We start from the raw sequence: 13,377 nt of genomic DNA, 5'->3' as shown, positions 1-13,377 counted from the left end.
AAAAGAGAGATTAGGAGCTATGTTACATGGATTAATTGACCATTTTGAATATGAGGAAACAAATGGAAATTGTGGTGTCTTATTTCATAATAGAACTAAAGATAATTGTTGCATAAGTCTAAATAAAAATTTTTGTATAAAAAGAAATGCTTTGTTATGGGCTACATTGTACATATGTACATATACTACTAAATATAAACACAATATATACAAGCAAAGTAAAATAAATATAAAAATTTATATAAATAAGATCCAGGTGGTTTTTTACATGTGAAGCTTTCTTATCACTTAAGGCTGCTCTCTTCATTACTCTCGCTCTCCACATTTCACTATCGGAATTAATGTGCTTTATACTCAGCTGTTTCACAGCATCCTTTGCGCGCTCACGAGTTTTCTCTCAGAGCAATCTCAATAGAAATTCACCACGATTGTGCTCCAATAGCAATGTTTTTGTAGCGCCTAGATAGACCACTGCGTCATTCAGTTACCATCGCGCATTCAACACAACTAGTAACTTTATCGGAATGATATACAAAGGACACATTTTAATACAACAACACCTACTACAGTAGTGTATGTGTCTATAGAGAATTTTTAGAGTGTGTGTGTATACATATATTTCCATAGGATATGCTGTGGTAACCGAATTTGAGGAACTCTTTCAACCTTTTCTGAATGTTGTGGGGAAGCTGGTAAAATAGAAAAACCAAAATTTATAAAAAATACATATTAAACATGTACTACAAATGTGCATTAAAAAATATTTCAAAAGTTTAGTTTATAATATTTATTGCTGTCTTTAATGTTAGCTTGCCAATGCATTGCAATGTGACAAGCGAGTAGGTCGCCAGCCGCTTCACTGTGAGCTAAAGCGATGCTAATTGGTTGTGACATATTTTGCATTGGCTGTGACATTTTCCACTGACAGAAATGTTATTGAAATGACATCAACAACAACAAATATTATTATTGAAATAACTATGTATCGAAAAGTCAATAAAAATAACAAAAACGTAAACTCACACGTCCGTACCCAATGTGCTACTAAAAAATGTCTGCGCCTACCTTTTAGCAGCAATCTGCCGCTTACTTGCATTATAACAGAATATAATATGGTAACCGGAAACTCAGGTGAAACTATGCATGTGATATACTAAAATATATAAAAGAAAAGTAACGAAAAAAGCTAACCGCTAATTGCATGTGTGGATGTGAAAAGGTTTACTTTTGCGCAATTATATTTGTGAATTTTCTCGCGGAAAGTTAATTGGCTGCAAATGTTGTTGACAGCAACGCAGCCATAACTCGGTCAGTCGGTCGTTGTTGCGAAGTCACATGCTACGCATAATTAATGATAAAAACAAATACGACAGACAAGCTAACACACACGCGAATATATTAATACTGCCTGCCGACAGCCGCAGGGCGTTTAAGCGCGTTAAGTGACTGGTAGGAAAGGATGGCTGCAGTGCATTTGACTTTGTGCAACCGTATTATTATTGTGTAAATATGCTCGCATGGGTTTTGTTCTTTTGGTTCAAGTGTTATTTGTTTTGCCGTTTTAATTGAGAGTACTTAACGTTTGAGGAATTTTTTTAAACCGATTCAAATAATTGTAAAACACATTTTTGTACGGCGCATACAATTAATTTAATATTATGGAAAATGTGAAGATTTGTCATTTAATTGTCGTCCAAGAATGTTCAGAAATACAATAACACAGAGTTGTTTAACTTGCTGCTGGAAATATCCAGTTCAAATTCAACCAAAAAGTTAGAAAGCATTATAAAATATGTTCCATACTGTTTTAATTCAATAAGAGCGACGGTAATAATTTTATTAAGTATGGAGAACCAAGCTACTAAGCTACTATGGTTTATGAAAGACGAAATTTTCTTCATAAATTTGGCTAAGGCTACCACCGTTATTTTCATGACCACTTAGACCCCTTGTTATATGTTATTAGTTTATATATTTACTTATAAATAATAAATTTGTTATTATTGTTTTTTGATTTTAAAAGTTTCACCGAAAATATATCATAGTATTCAAAAACTCATTGAACAAAACTACGACTTCTTTTTTCGTAAAATAGCGGTAAAGCAACGGAATGGAGAGGCCGTGAACAACATTATACCGTTATGTACATATAGTACTAATGTACAGAGGTAGTCAAAATTATTTACACATCGGACGTTTTTTTACATGTTTCACAGAAAAAGCTTTCGCTTGTTGTTGTTGTTGTCTCAGGGTAACAAAATGATATGTTGTTGTAAACCTTGATCTTTTACCGAGCGAATGAGGTCGGTTTGGCTAGAATAGCTAGAAATATGGTGGAAAAATAAGCAAATGAACTGAAGACTCGGAGTAGTCAAAAGTATTTACACACATTTTTTTGCGTCGAAAGTATTTACACACGGCGATTTAGCCTTTATCCTGGATTTGGTTTGAGCAAAAGTAGCAATTTGATTCTATTGCATTCTTAACAACCTAACTCAGCCTTAAAATATAAAAATTGGTAAATAAAATATCCAAAACAAAGGAATTATCGATTATAACTAGATTGAAGACTATTACTAAGTTTAAGACTCGGGTTTAGGCTTCGGAGTTAGTTAAAATTGATAGAATTTGATGGAATACTGTTTATAATGTTATTAAAAAGAAGGAAACGAAGTGTTGCAAGGACAGTTTAAAGATAATTGGGCGGAAACCTGTGATAACTCAAAGAGAATGCAGAAGATTAGTAGGAACTGTCTTACAAAATCCCACAATTAGTCCTCTTAATATTGCAGCATCATCGAATCAGCATATTGCATGAACAGCCAATGATGCTACACTGCTAAGGACATTTAAAAATAGTAACATAAATACATACGTTGTGCATAAAGTTGACCACTTCCGAAACCAAAAAAGCGATATGCCTCTCATTTGCCTTAAAATGCATCCTAAAGCCTGTCGTGGACAGATAAGGCTGATTTTTTGTTCCAGGGCTTCTTTAGTAAACGCTTTATGCATTTACCACGTGAGAATAAGAATAATGCAGCTTAGAAGCTAAATAGAGTCGGGAGTGATGATTTGTGACTTTTTTTGATTCTTTGGGGAAATTTTCCTTACTTCTGTTTTGAAGATTTGGTACTAATTTAGTGACCCTAAATCATCCGGATATATCAGAATTCACATGACCATGCCATTGTAGTGGCCCGTCGGCCTTTTCCAACTATTGACTACATTTTACAACAGGATAATGCTCCATTTCATGAAGGATCTTTACCTTCAAAAGTTTTAAATGAAGCAAATCAAGTTGACCTCCGCACAGCCCTGACCAAAACTTTAGTCAAAATGATTGGTCTTTCGTTAAATATCAGAGGACAATTGATATAATAACCGAAATCGCCGAAATTACCGACATTTGGTCTAAATTAACTGTTCACTTAGCGCACAATTGTGTTGAATCAATTCGGACCATAAAGCAGGCTCGTATTGACGCCAATGGTAATGTAACCCATTATGAATTTATCGCCTTAGAATAGGAATTTATACTGAACATTAAAATGTTATATTTATCATTAAATAAGAACAGGATAATAGAGTTTATGTTGTGTGTAAATACTTTTGACTACTCCGAGTCTTCAGTTCATTTGCTTATTTTTCCACCATATTTCTAGCCAAACCGACTTCATTCTCTCGGGAATAGATCAAGGTTTACAACAACATAGCATTTTGTTACCCTGCGACAACAACAACAACAAGCGAAAGCTTTTTCTGTGAAACATGTAAAAAAAAACGTCCGATGTGTAAATAATTTTGACTACCTCTGTATATGCAGCAGCAGTTTTTAAGATAATCTAAAATGGAGATTCGCTCTCCACGACAATTTAAATATATTTAGTGAAATGCGGCCTCACTGATCTCTGCATGTTTTCCGAAGAGATGGATGATAAGCGAGCGATAGATAAAATTTTTAAAAGGCGAAAAACGTTAATTAACATTTTGCGATCAAACGTAGTTATGCCGCCGGTGCAACTACACCGCACTATGTTATCGCGGCTTATCGGTAGTGGCGGCCCTTATCGTCATCGCTCCAATCAGCTCAGGTGTTTATATATGTATTTGCGGTTGCAGCGGCACACGGATCAATATTTAGCATGTGGTAGCAACTATGGAAACACAACATTAGTGTGGTACACAATTAGCAAATAAATTGGAAATAGTTTTCTAAAGCACCTCATTTTAACTAGGAAATTCGATTTGAATTTAGGTTGTGTCGATCATTATTCGGAGCAATTTGTCTGGAAACAAATTCATAGATTTTGTTCATTGTATTACTCGATGTCATCTTACTGTCAGGTATTATAAGTTCATCATTTCCCACAAATCGCTGAAATACTTTCTAAGATCAAGAACTTTTAGGACATTAGTTTTAAATAGGTAAAAATTGGTTACTGATCATTAGTTAAAATTATTAGAACAATTTCTTTCTAAAGCAATCATATATGTAGTTCAGTGCTTTTGTTATTAATACATCGAGTAGTAGGACCACATTAAGATTGACACGAACATTTGGAGACTAAACATATGAATACTGGTATACGCATTACGTATTGTTAACAAAACTGTTTTAAAGTTTAATTATTATTAATTAGTACTATTGGGTAATAATCCAAAATGCCATTTCTATCGTTTTTAATTTTCAAAATGGATGAACCACCCTAGTATGCCCCTACCAATACAACAACTCGCAAATTACATGTTTATGTAACGGTGTAATCATTTTAAGCATTGGTTAATCGGTATTATTTTATTAATGAATGATGCCACAAGTTTATTTTAAAATATCTTAATTTTAATAGTAATTCATACAAATTATGTGTGTATAAAAAAATAATGAATAAATAATGATTATTACAAGCTGCTAATTAGGTTAACATTGCATTATTGCAATTGAAAAATATTATACAACCAATAAATATTGTTCATAGTATACTCAATCAACTGTAGCTTAATTTTGTACATGAATACTTGATATTCAAATGGTTGGATTGGAAATATCTGCTGATACCTAATTATAATATAATACATTTTTGAATTCCACCTGAGTCCTTCACTTTACAATATATAAAGGAAGCATCAGTGAAAACATCGGAATCGAGCTTTGCACAAATACTGCATTGAAGTATTGCTCAATGGAAATCGGACTATAACTTTTCAAAACTCCATATATGTAACATGAGGACTTCAGTGGCTAATTTCTTTTTTTTCCACAAATCGATAAATCTTTAATATATTTTATAGAAAGTCAAACACAATCATTTCCTTATAATAATTCCTTATAATTTGTGCCAAAACTAAGGTAATTACTCTCTCTAGCTCCCATATATCTAATATTATTTATATCTTATATTTATACTCTTGCAACATGTTACACGGAGTATAATGGTTAGATAGAGGGCTATACATAATACCAACGTGATCCGGGTGTCTGCCTGTACGTCCGTCTGTGCAAGCTGTAACTTTAGTAAAAATTTAGATATCTCAATGAAACTTGGTACACGTGTCAAGGTACCAGATATGGAATATAAGGACATCAAAGTCTGTGGCTAAGATTTTACTGAAAATATCGGTATATCTCTTAGGTTTTCTAAAGAAATTCAGAGGGTATGTTTTCCCTGTACAGTGTGTCTCTGTGCCGAAAATGGGCAAAATCGGATCAATACTTTCGCTAGCTCCCATATACTTCACATAATGAACTTCCAGTGGACTTCATACCATGTATATCGCTTAATATGTAAGATATCTTAGAACACGTAAGGAAAGGCTAACTTTGAGTGCAACCGAACATTTTATACTCTCGCATTTTATTAAGATATCGCATAATTTCACCCTCATAAGACGTAAAGTCAAATATAATAACGAAAATCATCATATATAGTATATGAGGGCTGAGGTAATTCCTGAACCGATTTCACTCATTTTCAACACCAAGGTACACTATATCGAATACACTCTTACTTTCTTGCTAAGCAAATTTGTTACGAGAGTACACAAATTAAGTGAACGTAACATCTTTAATATAGTGCAGCTTTGTGGGTAATATGGTTGAAATCGGCCCAGGAATTATACCAGATTTCTTTTACTATATATAAGTCGGAAGCAACAACCGCGCCGTTAATTCTGCTTTTTCCAGATTGGATAAGGAAGCGAATGGGCTTGGTGGTGAATGAGGATGAGACGAAATATCTCCTGCTATCAAACAAACAGTCAGCGCATTCGCGTCTTGGCTCATCCGTCACTGTTGGCGGTCATAGATAGTTTAGAAGTCGTAGATAATTTCCTCTATTTAGGAACCAGCATAAACAACAACAACAACAACAATGTCATCCTCGAAATTCAACACAGAATAACTCCTGCCAACAGGTGCTACTTTGGACTGAGTAGGTAATAAAGTAATAAATAAAATAAAAAGTAAAGTCTTCTCTTGACGAACGAAAATCAAACTCTACAAGTCGCTCATTATTCCCGTCCTGATGTATGGCGCTGAAGCGTGACGATGCCAACATCCGATGAGACGACGCGTGGAGTTTTCGAGAGAAAGGTTTTGCGAAAGACTTATGGTCCTACTTACATTGGCAACAGCGAATACCGCAGACGATGGAACGATGAACTGTACGAGTTATTCGACGACATAAACATAACAAAATTTATTTTTCTCATCGCTCTTCAATTCGTTCTAATCTTCATTGAACGAATGAACTTTTCAAAATGGTCATAATCTCAGTTCGTAAAGAAAGAGGGAATGTTACTTAGGAGAAACAAGAGTTGTTGTGAAGAATTATAAATATACGACTGTCCTTAAACATAAGTGATCAATGTAGTATTTAAGAGTATACCCACGATCTAGTAAAGGAGGTAAAGAATTGTGCGAATCATTATTTTGGAATCGCAAAATATTTATTCTTATATCTACGCTACCATTACGAGTGAAATACTTTATAATAAAAAATTCTTTGCTTAAATTATATAGCCAGACATCTTGTTTGGTGGCATTTATAATATGCAGTTTTTAAATATTTCTTACAATTGTATTACCATTACCGCAGTACTAATTACATATATATGTGTATAGTAAGTAAAACAACTACACATACTCGATCTGCAAGTGTTACCTGCATCTATGTTCCTACATTCCAGTCTTCATGGTATCAACATTCGATAAGTGTAACAAACTTAAACTCAATGGTCTGTGCATCATTGCATTTCCATCCGTGTTGTCACACTTGACTTCCGCACAATATTTTCTTCTCTATTTTTATTTGATTCAAAGCAACTTCCCCATTAACATCTTCATCACCATCACCAACGTCGATGTCCATGCAATCTGCCAACCCCTACACTTGCAACGAACCGAATAAAGAGTAGGGAACAAATGTGTAATAGGAAGAAAGATGACGTTGGAACGGGAAAGCACATGAAGCGCGCTGAGCAGAGTTTTTACTGTTTCTTATGCCCCGAAAGTTTCTCAAGCGCAGCAATTCTTCTTGGTTTCAGTTTAATTTCCCCTTCATCTTACTTTTGTTTTTCAAAATTCTTTTTTTTTTTTTTTTGTTTTCCGACTAGGGTTTACATGCAGATAAAGAATTATGTCAGTAACCATACTGTTTAGCCCTGATTTACCCATTCAATACGCTGCATAATGTATAACGGCTTAGTTGAGATATCTCACCAAAAGACGGCTCGCTGAAATGGCAGTGAAAAATTACGTGATAGACTGATACCAAAAATGTTCTTACTCAATACGTGACCACGTGTACACTTCATACAATCAATTATATATTTTTTCACTGCTGTAGATTCCTTTCAGATTAATGTACCGCCAGTGTAAAATATACATACATTAATCGTTGGAATACTTGAATTTATAATAATTTGTTGAATAGGAGTTAGGGTTACAGATGCATCCGACTTCTTTTATGTGTTTGGATGGGTGTGTTGGCATAGGCTTACGGCTTATACTGGAATTGCACTTCAGATTTGTAAAGGATGTGTATGAATCCATTTCGGTTTGTAGCAAATGTCTTCAGCAATTATGTGTGCCGAGTCTACATATCAAGTTTCTGTCACCAACCATTCTCACACGCCGGCACACCATAGCAGTTAACAATCCAACAAACAAGTAACCTAAGCGACTTCAGGAGAGATTTCTAAAGCAACTGCAATGACGCTAGCGTCTACAGAGTTATAAAGTGAGCTTACCAGTAGCAGGAGGATTTTCAAGAGCCAAAATAAACTGCCTGAGACGTCGCGAAGCGCTACAGCTATGCTTATAACCAGAGCGATAGTAATGCAAAGCAAATGTAAATGGGTTATAAGCAAGCAGTTGAAAGTAACTAGCGAAAAACCAGTAAAAATATGATAACGGAAAAAAGACTGAAAAAAAGAACGCGAAAATATAGGTGGTTTGAGTATAATTGCTTTCTGGTTTCTAAGCATTTAACCACAGCATTACCGTCCGGTTTCTTCCGTTATCTAGATTTAGCATCAGCAATCATCTCATTCAACGTTAATATCTTTCACCTTCAAATAAAATCTTTGAGTGCTACAAATGTAATCTATAACTTGCCATCTTGTAACTGTAAATGATCACACACTCGCAGTGCAAGAAATTGATACAGTACACAACGCTTTCCATTTATCTCATGTTATTATAATATTTTCTGTATTATTTTTGCAGATACATCCAATTAGTTTGACACTCAAGGGTCTAATGAACCCCAATGCGCACCAAATTCGGCAGGCGCCGAAAGCATAATGGCTGTATAAGGACAATAATCAAAGGTAAGTCTTTCTCTCTCCTAAACTTCGTTATGCATGATTATATAAACTTTGTTATTTGTTAACTTTCTTACGTTTTACTCCCGTATTCCGGCTATAAAAGTCTTTGTTTGTTTTTGTGAACTTCGAACTTTTATGGGCTGGAAGTATTTGAGGTGACCGAGGGGCACAAAGTATAATTTTTCAATTGCTATTTAAGTTTGAAGTACCAAATTACTGACCAAACCGATTAAGCAATGCCTAGCTTTCATTTTTACTGACATTTCATAAGTTTATTTTAACTTAAATCGACAAGTATACAAACAAAAAGGAATGACAAAGACACAATCTAGCTGGAAAGTTCGGAGCACTTCCATGAGATGACGTCACTAGCAAACAATCCATTTCATTTGTTGTAAGAAAACGTTTCCATTTTGACACCAACAAGTAGCTGGATCAAAGTTATACGTGCATTTTGTATGGCGAAACTATGATATGAATTAAAATGAAATGAAATGGTGAAAATGTTCTGAGATTCTATGAATGCAATTAATGTCAAAAGGAAACTATTACGGATAACTACAAAGAGGGGTCAGTGTTGGTAATATCTTAATGATTATGTTTATGCGAATTGTTAATCGACCAAAAAATAACGAGGTAAAGATTCTTTTAAACTACCTTGGAAAGAGAAAACATATCCAGTTTCCGTGACATTTGAATAAGAAATTATAAAAAATACCCATTTGATGAAAAACAATGTGCTGTTTCATGAAGGCTATGTACTCCAATGAAGTGTCAGTACAAAGGTTTGTTCCGATGTCTTCATTATAAAGCGAACGACTGCAAGAGAATTTCAAATTGTGGAATATGGGAAGTATGCGTGGTTGTACACCGATTTTTTCCTTTCCTATTCGTAGCATGGGAGCGTCAAGAAAGATTCCATACCAAATGTCATTGAAATTGGTGAAATAGTTTATGAGCTATGGTTTTTTAATAAAAAGTGGGCAACGTCACGTCCATTTTAAATTTTTTTGTACCAATCTGAGTGCAACTCTTGCATACCATATTTTCCATTAAATTTAGGGTTTCTGGTTTTTCCTTACTGAATTACAGCATTTTAGTAGTTTCAAGCAACCTTTGTATGACAAGTAAGCGTGATCGATTTCACACATTATCCAATATTATATTATCCGACGTCCCTGCCTACTGCCTCTGTATCAAACTTCATAGCTTTATTTATGGCACTTTATAGCTTTTCGGTTAACAATGTATGAATACACATGTATGAATAAACAATAGAATATCTTCTAGACCAGGACAACGAGCACACACACATACATGGCCATAACGCACAACTCATTCATACTACTGCAAAAACAAACGCACAAGATATAAAAAGCATATATAGAGGCGCTTTAGCCTAATCCTACATCTTAACACATTTTTAACGGCTCAAGTGCTATTTGTTGTTGTTGTTGTTATTTCAGTTTATGATCCGCATTCCAACGTTAACTTTCAGTTCTTTTTCTTATTGTTTATTTACTATTTGCTATTTTTGCTTTACCAGCTGCTAAATATTTAGCTTTATTGGCCAAACTACGTACCAGGTTCTAGCTCGCCTTCCTTAAATAATGTTGCTGAGGAGCTGCCCAATAGCCCAATCTCAAACCATTCAAATGCCTAACTGGATTTTTAACTATGAAACTTTTTCAATGGCCTCAGGCCAGAGGCTGAGCTGAGCTAAATTTTTAATTTTATGCAATGATCTCCTGCCTTAGTTGCAGGTGTTCCAATAAGTAATGTCGAATTAGAAACATGCTGCTACTTGCTTCTGAACTCCTTCGTAATCAAAAGCAAGATGCAGAAACAGATATTTTGTCTCCAACCATCTTGGAGAATTAGCTTGTATTAAAATTATTTCCTAGATAGGTTTATGATGGGCTCAAACATTGCGAGTATAAAGGCAAATATTTAGAATTTGAAGGCTAACTTAGAAAAACGGAGAATATACTGTTTTTCATATGACTCAATCTCCTGAATTAACTACTTTTTTCAGTTACAGTGTTATGGTAAAATATCTATTTCTATGGAACCTTCAACACAAAGGGCACAGTCCTAAAAACTAAATAGGGTTTCTCTAAACCAAATGCTATAACTATCGATAACAGCAGTTCTAAATCGCATGTCTAATTTATTAAGTAAAAGTATATGATATATATATAAATGGTGAATGTCAGAGTTTTTAAAACAAAAATATGTTAACTGCAGTTTAATTATACTGTCCAACAAATGAAGACAGAATAGCGACCCCATAATTCTGAAAGGGTATGTTGAGTAGATAATTTTTGTAGAACAAACTAATGGTCCAGCACGTCTGAGTTTTTCTTTACAGTGGGTCAAAGTTTTCATTTTTTGGTCGAAGGGAGCATTATACTATATGAAAAAAATGTTGTTAGTTAATGTCTGAGAGAATTCTTATGGCCAGAATTGTATTGTGGAATTGTATGAGAATTATTTTTGTGGAAGATTTGACACTTTTTTCGAAAAAAATCAAAAAATATCCTTTAAAAAAGGACATTTGAGGATTAAAATATTCTACGAAAATGTTTGACGGAAAATTTCAGTTGGGGTCACCAAAGACACCATTGTTGAAAATAAAGCTCTTTACGATTAATTGGCAAAATTACACGCCAACATATACAAAGTAGGTGAAAACGTCGTCAAGTTCGGCCGGGACAAACACTGAGTTCTCGCGTCTAGTCAGCTGTGACTTACAAATCGGGTGTGATAAAATTAAGCATAATTGACTTACTAAGCAGTACATATCGGGTGTGATTTTTACTAAAATTAATATAAAAAAAGAACAATTAAAGCTGAAATAAGCATGGCGGATTCTGTTTGCAAATTAAGAGATTGGTTTTGTTTTATTTGTGGACATTTTACGCACCTTTAAAGCAGAAGAAAGATATTCCTTACAATTGAAGAACCATATTTTCTTTTCTTTGGAATACGATGTTTATGTGAAACTTGGATACTGTATGTACTACTTGCGAAAGTGGTCTTTTGACCTGGTACAAAGGCGGTACTAAGGCGCTGCCATTTTCTGCGCCTATTTTATGGATTCAACCTAAAAATCACAAATCAGATACATGCTATTTCTGCGTAAATTACAAATTTGGTAGAAGCCAAAGGCATGTCTGAGAGAATTCTTATGGTCGCACGTCGTAACCAAATATTACATACACCCCGTAATGAAATTATAGATATCACAGACCACATTACAAAACCCGGTATACTTAAAAATACTGCAGTACAAGGGAGCTATGCCAATGTTGTAAAAGGCAACACGGTACAAATGCAACTACCGCAAAATCCACCAACAGGAGGTATTGAAACCATGATTATAAATCTTACGCAATGTATGACACAATTTATGTATACTATGCAAAGCATGATCCAAGATTTAATAAAATCACAAAACCAAATGCTGCAAACTTTATTAAGTAAAAAATGAGCGTACTAAATATCTGTATATGGAATGCTAATGGTATTAACCAACATAAATTAGAGATTATTAAATTTCTGTCTGAAAAAATATAGATGTAATGCTAATATCAGAGACTCATCTGACAAACAAAAACAATTTTAAAATACCGGGATTTAGACTGTATGTTACAAATCACCCGGATGGAAAAGCACACGGTGGAACGGCAGTGTTGGTTAGAAATCCGTTAAACCACTATGCTCGGGAATCTCATGCTACAGCCCACTTACAAGCTACAACAATATCGTTAAAAAATCGGAATTGTGATTTAAATCTAACGGCTATATACTGCCCACCTCGTTTTAAAATTACAGATAGAGAATTTAAAGACTTTTTTGGTACGCTAGGTCATAGATTTCTAGCAGGTGGAGATTATAATGCAAAACACATGTACTGGGGTTCACGTCTTATTAATCCGAAAGGACGCCAGCTGTACAACACTATTATGAATAAGTATAATAATCTTGATATAATATCTCCTGGCAAGCCAACATACTGGCCCAGTGATCGTAACAAAATACCAGATCTAATTGATTTCGCTGTAATCAAAAATATAGATAGATCGCTTATGACAGCTGATACATGTACTGATCTATCTTCTGATCATTCGCCTGTACTAATAAAGTTATGTGAACAACCCATATTTGTTGAAACGAAAGTGGGCCTAACATCTCATAAAACGAACTGGCTAAAATACAAAAAATACGTAAGTAGCCACATTAATATTGATCTAAAAACAAACACAGAATGTGACATTGACGAAGGCATAAGAGAACTCAATGATATAATAACTAATGCAGCAGTCTTAGCAACACCAAATAAGAATTATAAGCCTCTTGGTCGCCGAAAAATCACTAATAGCGAAATTGAAAAGCTTGTAAATGAAAAAGGCGAGCTAGACGTGAATGGCAAATAAATCGTTCCCCTTCTACTCAGCTCCAACTGAAATCTGCTGTGCGTAAACTAAAAAAAGCACTTAAAAGCGAGGAAGAATATAACACTCAAAATTATATAACGAAACTGTG

The 13,377-nt window shown here is 34.5% G+C and overlaps 1 long non-coding RNA gene across 3 annotated transcripts in view; it reads left to right on the top strand.

Moving 5' to 3' along the window:
* Nucleotides 1–488: 488 nt before the first annotated feature.
* Nucleotides 489–13,377, top strand: part of LOC105217061 (uncharacterized) — a 45,082-nt gene continuing 32,193 nt past the window's right edge. For 2 of the 3 annotated variants that reach the window (XR_008470505.1, XR_851966.3), the window contains exons 1-2: nucleotides 496–692; nucleotides 8,729–8,832. This is a non-coding gene — a long non-coding RNA (uncharacterized LOC105217061). Of the gene's footprint in view, nucleotides 693–8,728; nucleotides 8,833–13,377 lie in introns of all 3 variants that reach the window. The other variant, XR_008470506.1, reaches the window with a different exon arrangement.

The sequence above is a fragment of the Zeugodacus cucurbitae genome, chromosome 3 (genome assembly GCF_028554725.1).
Source record: "Zeugodacus cucurbitae isolate PBARC_wt_2022May chromosome 3, idZeuCucr1.2, whole genome shotgun sequence".
NCBI classification, from domain to species: Eukaryota; Metazoa; Arthropoda; class Insecta; order Diptera; family Tephritidae; genus Zeugodacus; species Zeugodacus cucurbitae.
This window is presented reverse-complemented; position numbering and strand designations above follow the sequence as displayed.